The sequence below is a fragment of the Ipomoea triloba genome, chromosome 5 (assembly GCF_003576645.1).
Source record: "Ipomoea triloba cultivar NCNSP0323 chromosome 5, ASM357664v1".
Taxonomy (NCBI): domain Eukaryota; kingdom Viridiplantae; phylum Streptophyta; class Magnoliopsida; order Solanales; family Convolvulaceae; genus Ipomoea; species Ipomoea triloba.
This window is the reverse complement of record NC_044920.1, coordinates 12,670,546-12,683,514: the sequence shown is the minus strand read 5'-3', so window position 1 is coordinate 12,683,514 and position 12,969 is coordinate 12,670,546.

Below are 12,969 nucleotides of genomic sequence, written 5' to 3'. Positions count from 1 at the left end.
ATATAAATGAAATTTCTAATCAGTTTGTATGTCAGCTAATTTTGGAAGAGGAACCAAAATCCTTCGAGGCTACTATGCGCTCGGTTGATGCTATCTTTTGGAAAGAAGCCATACAAAGTGAGTTAGACTCTATTAAGTCTAATCACACTTGGGAACCGATAGATCTGCCCAAAGGGGCTAAACAAATTGACTGCAAATGGATCTTTAAAAGAAAACTTAGACTTGATGGGTCAATTGAAATGTTTAAGGCGAGGCTTGTAGTCAAAGGCTACAAACAGAGATTTGGTGAAAATTACTTTTGCACGTATTCACCAGTAACTAAAATCGCAACCATACATGCACTATTTTCCTTAGCTTCGTCCCACAAGTTGATAGTCCACCAAATGGATCCCAAAAGACTTGCTTACCCATATGAAACTGAACATGTGATGTTCTTAAATAAGTGATCTACACAAAGGTCTCAAAGGCAAAGAGTTTGACTTTCGCAAAACCTGCATATTAAGGGTTGATGTCTGCACCTGAGTTCAAAAGTACACACTTCTCGATGAGTTCAAGATATAATTCACTCTTGAGAAGAAAGTTACTCAAGTCACTACGCGTCAATTCAAGTTTAACAGTAGAGTTAATGTCAGCTCTTGTATTTTGCTCAGACCTCGTTCGTTCCTGCACTTTTTTGAATGTGTGGGGATTTACTGGATGGAACATTCACATGGTGTAGTTTCTTAATAGCTCTTGCCCCACATTGCTTTCTAAGGAGAAACTTTTCCCTCCTTTTTTCGCTCTGCTCGGTTCGCACGCCTGGTGTGGCACTTTTTAACTCGTCTTCTATTTATTTCTGAGTTTTTTGCAGATTAGATTTATCTCATCCAGAATTATGTTTTGCTGCCAGAATAATTTGTTTAATTTTCGTGGCCTATTACTCGCGTTTGTTTTGCTACTTGAGCGCTTAATTGTAGTTGGAATTGCGGGGACGGATATGTTGAAAAGTATATATACCCGTCTCCCCTGTGCTCTCAAAACACACCTCAAATCGTTATCTTCTTCCTCTCTTCTCTCACGTTTAAGCATAGTGAGTCAGGTTCTACCTGCGTATTAATTGTACCAGTTAATCGTAGTAGGTCTATGTTTCCAGTCGGAAACGTACCGGGCTTGAAAGACCGCACAGTCTCTTGAAATCGCTTTTAAGGTAGTGTTCCAGCCTATATCAACGTAGTTCTACTACGACATTTATTATTACTTTATTCCCCAACGAATATTACTTGTATATGTCCATAAATATAAATTTTAATGTCCATAAACACTAAATTAAATGTACATCATATGTATTTTCATTCACTTTATTATGTGTTCATAATGTTCTTTATATATGTTAATAAAAGCAAAATTTATTGTATATAAACATTATACCAAAGTAATGATTTTTTGTATCTATAGATTTTTTATTATTATTATTTTAATATCAATGTGAGTGCCATTTAAAAAGATTTAAATTAGAGTTTTTTTAAAGGAATAAGGGTCAAATAGGCCACTCAATTAAACACCAAACTGCAATTAGGCCATCAAATTCAAAAAAAAAAAAAAAACAAACAAAAAAATGCAATTGGGTTCTTGAACAACACAAACTCATGCAATTCAACCCAAAATGATGTGTTTACCTGAAAGTGTGCTGATGTAATGATTACTAATTTTAAAAATAATTTTTTAAAAATAATTTTAAATAAAGTTATTAATTAAAATTAAAAGAAAACAAGAACTGCCGAAGGCGATAGGCTTCGCCTCCAGCCATGAAGACAAAGGGGACCCTTCATCTCCATGGCCACCCTATGTCTCTATGGCTGGAGATGAAGGTCTTCGTCTCCCGCGATGGAGACAAAGCATGTCGGAGACGAATGACAGCTTTTTTTTATTTATTATTTAATCGGTAACCGCCACGTCAACACACTTCTAGGTAAACAACTCATTTTTTGTTGAATTGCATGAGTTTGTGTTGTTCAGGGACCCAATTGCATTTTTTTGTTCGATTGCCTAATTGCAATTTGGTGTGCAGTTGAGTGTCCTATTTGACCCTTATTCTTTTTTTTTGATAATATATTTTTTTATAGATTAATTTTATTTATACGAAAAGAAAAGGATAACAATAAATTTAAGCTAAAACTGTATAAAGAGAGAAAAATAGGAATGTGTGTGGGTGCATGTTGTTATATGTACCATGGTCCACTGTATACCTATTGATAGAATATAACTACATATGTATAGTGGAAAAAGTATTAAATAAGTTTTTAACTTTATCGCTTTAGTATATTTAGGAGACTACTTTTTAAAAAATCCAGTTAAACTATCAAACAAGTAAAAATATGTGTAATTAATCTCTGCCATACTAGTTGAGAGGAATGGTTTAAAAAAAAAAAGTTGAGAGGAATGACTAAATTGTTTTTAACTCACATTTGAATAACAAAAATAAAAAAAAAATCTAAATTACACATATCTTATTCGTTTAATGGTTCGAATGCGCACCTTCTAAGTTCAATGGTTTAATTTCACAAAAACTATAAATTCATTAGCATGCTAGCTTTTTTTCCCTAAATTTTGCATGTGAAAGTATTTAATCTATGTTTATATTACAGTTTTGTAATAAGATTTTAATATTTATTAAATATTACTCCATTTGTCTAATTTTATCTGTTTTATTTACTATTTATTGGTCAAATTAATTATTTCTTCCTTTTTTATTTTCTTTAGTCTTTTCTCATTATTTTTAAATTTATTTTTTTATTTAATAATACTTTTTAATATAGTTTCTAAATATATAAAATTTATATACAAATACTGAACTCAGTATTATAAAAAATTAAGTTATAAATAACTTAAGTCGTTAATTAAATTAGATATATAAAATGGAAGTGAGGGAGTATCTATCTAAATATTAATTCAATATAACATACTAGGTAGTATGTTAGATCTCAGCACTACACTATGCTTACTTCCCAAGGGTCAGTCAAGCACGCTTAACCATAGAGTTCATTGGCTATCTGGTCGTCATTTCTTACTTAAAACCAATTGGTGATAAGTAGGTGGACATTAACCACATCGCCACGTCTTGAATCGAGTAGGGGCTGAACTCGGCCAACCCGACCGACGCCCAACATAGTATGGAATCAAGAAGCAAAAAAAAAAAAAAACAAAAAAGAAAACAAAAAACAAAAAACAAAAACAAAAACAAAAACAAAAAACACAAAAAAAAAAAAACAAAAACAAAAACAAAAACAAAAAACACAAAAAAAAAAAAACAAAAACAAAAACAAAAAGCGCACACACACAACGAACAAAAATTTCAAAAAATGTAATAGAACCACAAGTCTTGTGAATTCTTATGAAGTAGACTTATGAATTAAACTTAAGGTTTGTCATGAAGTAAACTTGTAATTTTTCAATTGCACTTTATTGAATTTTGTAATAGACTTATGTAATGATAACACTTTTATTACAAAGAAGAAGAAAAAAAAAGGAGAATTTTGAGTGGTTAATAACATCATTTTTTTAGAATAATGATTACATTTTTTTATGTCATGTAAACATATTTGTCGATGGAGGATAAAAAACAATCATGTCACAATAATGTTAGGACCAACAGAGATGTTTTGAAAAAAAAAAGACTATAAGTGGAATGATACATAAATTTAGGACCAAAAATGGAAAATTACATAATACTTAGAATTGAATACATCAAAATGTCATTGTATTTAACGTCATTCAAATGGTACTTTTGTTGACAAAGGGTAAAAAATGGTCATGTCATAATAATACTAGGACCAATGGGGGATGTTTTGAAAAAAAAAAAAGTACTAACATCATAAAGTAATACGGTTACTTTACGGAAGATCATCAAAATGTTCACTAACAACATAGTGAATAACCTCAACTGAACAGTTATAAAAAACAATGTTACCAATGTTTCTAAAAGTCCTTGATACACATGTAACACCCCGGCCCGGCTATACCGTGCATCCGGAGTAGTTACCGCCACACCTAGATTGAACCCTATCTCATCTAGAAAGAGTCCACTCTAGATGCACAGGCTAAAGAAGGAAAACTGTTTTCTCACACTTACTACTTTGATATAATTCTCAAGTATATGTTTATTGCATCGGAAAGAAGGGAGATATTCAATTATATATATATATATATATATATATATATATATATATATATATATATACGTAGTAGCGAAAAGAAAAAAACAGCTTGGTTAGCTACGAAAATATACAGGAATTGACCCATTGGGTCCAAAAACATAGAAGTTCAAGTTGGTTACAACTTGCTAACCAAACTAATGCCACCGTGGCTGCAAAAGATTTTCACCAAAGGAGTGTAAGCGAGTACGGTAGGATGTACAGGTGGAGGAGTATATGCCGGAGAGGGAGGAACAGGAACGTGGCCGGGAGCGTAGGGGTTGTCATCCAACAAGAAGTGCACATAATCATCATACTCATGCACAGGAAACACAAAATCAGATGAGCTCTCAGAGCTCATCGGGCTGCATGAGCCCACGCTATATATTATCTGTTAAAAGACACAATGAAGTGTAGTTAGCACGACGGCTAAGTAAGGAAATCCATTGTCACTCAAAAGTAAACAATGGTTTCGAAAATATAATAATTAGAAAGCTGTATGGTTTACCCATGAGTTGAAAATCTACCTGCAACCAGATTATCAACAATAGATAACATAGTAGTATGTGCGAGTTTAGTCAACATATAATACTTTTCATTTTCGGGAATTTTCATCATTTTTAACTCAAAAGAGAGAGAGAGTGTGCAGTAGCACGTTCCAGTGCTCAAAATACGTCACATTTTGGATAGAATCATTTCTTTCTCAATGTCGTTAGAGAGTAACTCTTTTCTCATCTTTAAAACCTCCTTAGTTTCATATTAGCAAGAGTGAGGCCTTTGGAGCATTCTCATAACTCCCTCTCTGACCGCTTGGATCATCGAACTCGGGGTCAGTGGTCATCACCCGGTCTAACACTGATCCCCTGGACGCCAAGTTCGTTAAAATGACACCTGCCCGGATTCTGAAGTAACACAACGACGAATAAACTTCGCCCTGCAGTATGAACTAATCATACAATATAACATAACGACCACTGGGCAATGGCACTTAAAGCCACCCGTGGGTCAATCAAGGTCCTCCTCAACTTACTTTAGAAACTAAGGGTTTGAAAACATGTTCCTTCCTTCAGTTCTCTTTCTCAAATCATTTCTTTTGGGCGTATTTCTCATTCGAGCCCAATACTTGAAATTGGCTACCTCATTAGCCCATGAGGGATTTTCAAAATACTTTCAGTACCCGCAGGCTTTTCAAACATCATTTTCTCATCTTTCTCACGTAAGGTACACACACATTAAAAGTGGTGTTTTCCTCAAAAATAAGGTTTTGACAACCAAAATAGCATATATACGTTCTTCAACGTAAGTTTTTATAAACATTTTGGATATACTTCACGTCTCATACTTGAAATCCATCCACCTAGGTATACTCTTATATATTCTACTAACACTACATATATCCATTCTCAATACTATTATTATAATAGTACGAACCCATAGTCAACCATTTATGAATCAATCGATTCTTAGCACCGTTAATATCAACATCCTTAACCTTGTTTCTTATCATGAATTTCAGTCCCTATTACAATCCAATCCTCATCGGTAATCCATAATCATGGTTTCCACCATTAACTAATAATAGATAGTTATTCTTGCCCGTATCGTCCTCAACGACTTCCACCATCATCAACACCATTAGATCATCATATTCATATCTCTAACCCTTTAATTTATTCATCCAGTCATTCAACCTTAATAACTATCATCAGTCCTTAATCACTATAATTAAAGCTTAATTACCTCCTGAACTCCACTGTTAATCCATATTTTATCTATTTCGTGCCCTCATCATCAACAACAACCTAACATCAACAACTCTAGGCCTCTTTTCGACACATAGTTGGATCTCACGTCCGCTCCATTGGACTTACGGTGGACGCACGTCCAGTCCCCGTCCGCTCCATTGGACTTACGGTGGACGCACGTCCAGTCCCCGTGTCCGCACCAATATAAATTTCTAAGAGACGTCCAGTCCCCGTGTCCGCACCAATATAAATTTCTAAGAGGTAAAGTCATTGCCTAACCATAATCCTATAAATTTCTAAGAGGTAAAGTCATTGCCTAACCATAATCCAAAATCATTCAACAACTATTTCCTCAATAATATCATAATTCCAAAATCATTCAACAACTATTTCCTCAATAATATCATAATGTCATCACTACTCAAAATTCCTTTAAATCATAACTTATTCAGTAATAGAGAGATTTCCAACTCTCATCATCATAATCATAATAATCCCTTAGGATTATTATAATCCCATCATCTAAACATCATAAATAATAATCAAGGCTTACACCATTTAATCTGTCATAGCTTATATCTATAACCTTCATATCCATAATCACCAATTAATCATAGCTTATGTCTATAACCTTCATATCCATAATAATCTCTTAGGATCATTACAACCCTATCATCTCCATAATTATTATGAGTACACATATGTAAGTATATCCATATTTTTCAACACAAGGCTCATAAATCCCTATCTCAACTATCAATCATCAAATCTTAAGTGACAAAACCAACTTAAGGGATTTCTTACCTCTCAAGTAATTTTTAATACCGTAGACAAAGTTGTGATCTTCTCCTCCAAATTTTCACCGAAGATCCTAGTATGGGAACACTTGTGAAGGAAAAATGGCTATGGAGTTCTAAAGAGCAAGATGAAATTTTCCTTCTCTTTTTCCTTCTCTAATTTTCGAAAATGGGAATAGAATGGGGATAATGGAAGATCAAAGCTCTATTTATAGCAACTCAATAATATTTAAATAAGGGAAGAAACTTGGAGAGTAAGTTTATATGGTTTCTTATTAGGGAAGAGATAAAGAAGCTTAGAGATCAAGCTTCAATTTGGATCATCTTAAAAAAATATTTAAATAATAATGTGTGGCTAAAAAGAGTGACCCTTGTCACAATTCTATGGTAAGTCTTGAAGAATAAGCCTTCCCTTGCCAGATAGGGGTTAAATCAGATAAAAGTTCGGTGGAATATAACTTAATTCAGGAAATCTCAATACTAAAATTATTCTAAAAATAATCCCATCATTAACCACCAAAATCTAGGCTCATTGGAATGAGTGGGGGGTCACAACACATCCCAAGGAAGATTTTCATAAAAGGCCAAGACAAAAATCTCAAGACAAAAACCAAGTTTTAAGGAGCAAAAGTCATGCAACAACCGAAAAGTCTAACAAAAGAGCAACCTACTACTACAACCAATAATCATTGCATAATGAATGAAAAAATTTGAAATTTTGTTTCTCTCCAATGGACAAATTCAAATGCATCTATAAATTCCTCTTTTAAAAGTTGTATGAGGTGCTGGTCAATTTAAGAGAATCATACAAGAAGTGTTGATACGATAATTGGGCAAGGTACTAGATTCGACCCAGTGTGTCTAACCCATTAAAGCAAACAACGGTCAATAGCATATGGAGTGGCTACAAGCTAAGAGGCGAACACACTTATGGAGGCGGGCGCATAGAAGTTAAACGGTTACCAATACATTGAAGAGGAAAATTACTCCAGCGGCTCCCCACCATTACTCCAACGGTTCCCACCATTATTACCCGACACATTATGAGTCTGTTACACTCACCATTACTCCAACGGTTCAGACCTTGTTGTTAGAGAATGGGAACACAAACATTCTTATATTGAGACTATTATACTTTCCTTATCTGAATATTACCCAATAATATTATTACCGTCATATATTGGTGCTTTCATTGAGAGCCGGGATCAAATCTTAGGCAAAATTTTACGCATTAGCTTATCACTAGAAATTGCGCGATCAGGATCTAGCAACTCCCATGGTTCCCGTTACTTGAACCACAATAGCAACCACGTGGGTGATCTTCAAGACCAGCTCAACAACAATCATGGGGGTGACCTCCGTTGTAACCCCTCGTCTTTCCGATAAGTCTAAGGGTCGGAAAATATATCTTTAGGCTATGACATTCATAAGATGATCTCCCGATATGTCAAGGGAATTTTTATACGGAGGTATAGTTGTCATTAAGCTGCGATCGTTCGTGCCGGTCACGAACCGTAAAATTTTCGAGGACGAATTTTCAGCTCGGATTTCCTTAGAAATTGATGATTAGGCATGTTATGACTAAGTATGAACTTCCTGCTTAGTTAAGTTGAAATTGGATGAGCTATAAGGGTCAAAATTTATTTCTGATCGTACACCGCGAAATTTCCGCAGTGTACCGAACCTAGCCCATTTTGGAGCTTTTGACTGGAATAAATTTGTGGTTTCGGAAATTATTCTTTCTGGATTATTTTCCACCGAAACTTTATCTGTTTGGACCACAACTGATATGTTGTGGAGATATTTTATTATTTTTTTTCCTAAAGCTTATCGCATAAGTTGGGATTAAATATAAAAGGAATTTTTTTTCCCTTTTCTTCCCCAAATGCCGAAAAGAGAGAGAGAGAGGTGTGATCATCTTCTACCATTTTTTCCTTCCAAAGTTCCATAGCCAAATCCTTCTAAACTTCCAATTTATTCGGTAAGTTTTCGATATTATTCGGTAGAAAGCTTTGTAATCCTTCCTAGGTTATGAATCTATGTTTAATTTCTTGATACATGATGTTATGGTGTTGATTTTGAACCTAGGTTTTAAGGTGAAAATTGGGGAAAGGATCCAAAATTGCTTCCTAAGGTGTTAGAAATCCTTTACAAGGTAAGGAATTCCCTTAAGTTGGAATTAGTCACTTGAATTTGGATAATTGATTTTTGGTTGAAATATGGTGTTTTTGAGCTTTGGAAATATTTTTATACATGTTCATAACTTGGATATGCATGTATATGTTATATTTATGTTCATATAGGCTTATACTTGTGAAAATAGTGAAAGAAAATCAGGGTAGATTCTGGCAGTAACTTCCGAAATTTATTGGGAAAAATTGGTAAGGTATTTTGATCCAATTTTTTTTAGACATGTAGTTCTATAAGTTTAGAACCCGCATATAAAATTTCATAATGATCGGAGTAGTGGAAGTATGGTTTTCGGAATTTTTCCCAAAACTGGTCCAGGGAGAGACAGAATTCCGGACAGCCCACTGCCAAGGGCAAAAATGGAATTTTCTGTGTTTATTCGCGGATCAAAATGACCAAAACATTTTATAGACATCAAGTACTATAAGTTGGGATCCTACCATAAAAATTTCAAGTGAAAAAGAGTTCGGGAACTATCTTTACCGGCTCAATCTTTCGGACTGCGCCAAGCTGAAATTTTCTGGGAGGCTACCTCCTCACAACTTGTAGGATTAACTTGGGTTTGGCCATGTTGATTTGCTTAGGATCTTTAAGACGAGCCTCGCTTGTAGACTACGAGAGTAGATAACTTGCGGTTTGGCACACTCAGGTAGATCACGAGAGTGGCACCGGGGACTTTAGTGCATTTCCTCCATTCACAAGGGATAAAACTTCTTTTCTACATTTGTTTGACACATGATAGATATTGACCCGATCCATATCCTTACATATGTTGCATCTAATATATCTCTCTTCATTTGTTGTTTTTATTTTTGTTATTTAGTTTTGTTTGCTATAACCATGTTATGACCGAACTAGCTTCACAAGAATCAATCCGAGTTAGTGCTTGACCAACCATTCCCTGTGGATCGATAACCCCGGAATACTCCGGGTATTTGCGTGTACCTAAAAGCTACAACCAAAGTAAGAAGAGAAGGAAAAATGTGGTGGCATTTTTGTAAATAATTTGAAATTTAAGTGCAAGTAATAATACTGTGGAGTGTAATTAGCAACATTATAGAGTGCATCCTATGATATGTATAGGTACAATAAAATTGTTCACCTTTTACAATTTATGATTTAGTTTTCCTTTTTAATATCATTATTTTGAAGTTTACTTTAGAGTTTAGTAGTTATGGTTTGCCTGTAAAATGCACTTATCAATACTATAAAGTACACCTAGCAACAGTATAAACTGCACTTAACGACATCATTAATTGGACCACATGTGAAAGTTAGTTGCACTTAGTAGTTACTCTATTTAAGGGTTTACTTTTTTACTATTTAGAACTTTTGTATTTATGGTTTAGCTTTGGATTTAGTTTTCTTGTTTAGATTTGGGTTTAGTTTTCTTGATTTATCAATATTGATGGGGAATAACCCTTAGAACAATAGCCCGTATTTTACTGTCGGTAACTGATGTACGTATTACCCTAAACTTGCCTCGACCTAACCCTACCCTTCATCCGGACCTCTTCTACCCCTCCTACAACTTGGGTAGGTCGGGTCATCGCAAGACGAGTAGATATGTGAGCAAAAGTCATCGTGCCCCACGTGGACGACCCTAAATCACGTATCAGTTGCCTAATGCATGCCTACCACATGCTGCCCAGGCCGGAAGCCCAAGATTTGTCTCCTAGTGCCCACTATAAATACAACATTAAATGCAAAGGAGAGGAGACTTTTGGCAGATCGGGAGAGAGGCGAGCCAATGAGAGAGAGAGAGGCCCCGAGCTCGACGAGATAGATTGAGCCCAATATTCTTCCCTCTTTATGGCCGATTAGGCCCTAGTTTGTATAAAGTTGATTTCAATCCATATACAAATTTCCCGTGCTATTTATGGTATCATTTTTGGCGTCGTCTGTGGGGATCTTGGCACGAAAGCCCGTTTTAAGTGACAACCAACCTCACACATGTATCTATATCTGGATTTTTTCAATGAGCCTAAGACTAAGGGAATGGATTTTTTACACGACACAAGCGCTGATGATGGAGATCTCAGGTCTCATCTCAACGCTCGCATGGGATCGGATCGAGCTCCTCCCGAGGAAGCACAACAGCAAGACCCCGTCAACATCATTCACTAGGCCCCCTCACAACAGATAGTGGCAACATAACCCCAGTACTATACACCTCCTCCGCAGTACCCGTTTCAGCCCGCCATATACCCTCAACCAACATACATACGACGCCCGGCATGTCGGCTGTTCCCCAAGGAAGGGACTTTGCAGCTGGCAAACCAAAGCTCCATCGCGTTCAGTTAGAGTGGAGGCTACCCCTATACAACCGGACCCATCGGTTCAGCCTCGTCGACCAGTGAGAGCCAGACTTAGATCGATTGAAGGGTCGAAGATTGACTCTCCACCGAGAATGAATGCATTTGAACGGTTAAGACCTTCAGCAAGCGAGTGACTAGGGGTTCGCGAAGAAGGGAGGATATCCGTAGACCGACCTACCGCGAGCTATCGAGGGGATTTAGGGGAAAGCAGCAGCTTCCGACTGCTCAGACAACGTAGTCCGGGAGGGAAAGGTGGCAACAGCAGTTTACCCCGAGGCATTTTAGAGCAAGTCCAGAAAGAATTCAATCGGTGGAAGAGCGAGCAGGGTCCCCGGGCGTACAACGCTGCCCCACCGCTATTAACTACTCCTTTCACCGACGAAGTAATGGACCATCATTACACAATAGACCTACGAGTACCTGGGAACAAGGGTTACAACGACAAGACCGACCCGGAAAAACACATAAACTCTGATGCGATCATTTGCCATGTTTTTTATTCCACTCTTGAGGGACGGGCAGCCGAGTGGTTCAAAACCCTGGAATCAAAATCTATCGATAGCTTTGCTGAACTTGCAATCTCATCCGATTGCCAGAACCTGGCCGAGAAGGAGACGATAAATCTAAGTATTGTGTCTATCACCGGAATCGGGGACATAATACGAATGATTATTCTAGCTTGAAGAGGGTGATAAAAGAACTCCTGAAGTCGGGCGAGCTATCCCAGCTTATGCAAAAGGAAAATAGTAGGCAATCGTGGAAGAAAATGTTCAGAAGATCAGAAAAGGAAAAAAGGAGCAAGGACTGCGATCGCGATGAATGAGATGAACCACTGCCCGCCCCGAGCGCAAAACTGACTATCCATGTGATCTTTGGAAGACCTGAAGGGGGCAACGCACCAGAGGAGCGGCGACAATGGTCTCGGGAACTGCACGTAGGCATCGTAGACTTTGGACCACGTGGAAAGCGACCAAGAACCGACCCCATCACATTTATCATTGACGATTTACTTGTGAATCCCGACCGCAGCACTGAGGCTCTGGTTGTCACGATCAATATTATAGGAATCAACGTGTACTATGATGTCTTCAAAAAGCTAAACCTCAACCCGATCGCGATGACCCCGATCCGAACCCTCTTATCGGGATTTACTGGTGGCACAATCCAGCCTGAAAGGAGTATACGGTTGCCTGTCGAGGTCGGAACCTTACCCAAGATACAAAAGGTTGAGATGGATTTCGTGATTGTCAATCTCGCGTGCGTTCACAATGTAATATTAGGAAGGCCATGCATCTCTCAGCTCAGAGCAGTGATCTCTATGCCGCACCGCTGCATGAAGTTCTAGACACCAGAGGGGGCCAGTGTTCTTCGAGGTGACGTGCATTCCGCTCGTAAGTGTTATGTCAAAGCAATGCAGAAGCAGGAAGGTGGAGCATCTCGGGTTAACACTATTTCTAGGAGGAAGGACGAAGGCAAAAGAGAACAGCCCGAGCCCTCGGAAGATACAAAAGAAGTGGTTCTAGACCAGGCGTACCCTGAAAGGACAACCTGAATATGGAGATCGTTGAGCCCTGAATTGAGAGTGAGCATTTTGGCCGTCCTCAAGGAAGATGTCGATATTTTCGCCTAGAGCCTAGAGGATATGACCGGGATTGATCGACAAGTGATCTGCCACCGACTCGCGATTAACCCGAGTGTCAGGCCGATTAAGCAAAAGCAAAGACATCTCTCATTAGGTCGAAGGGAATTC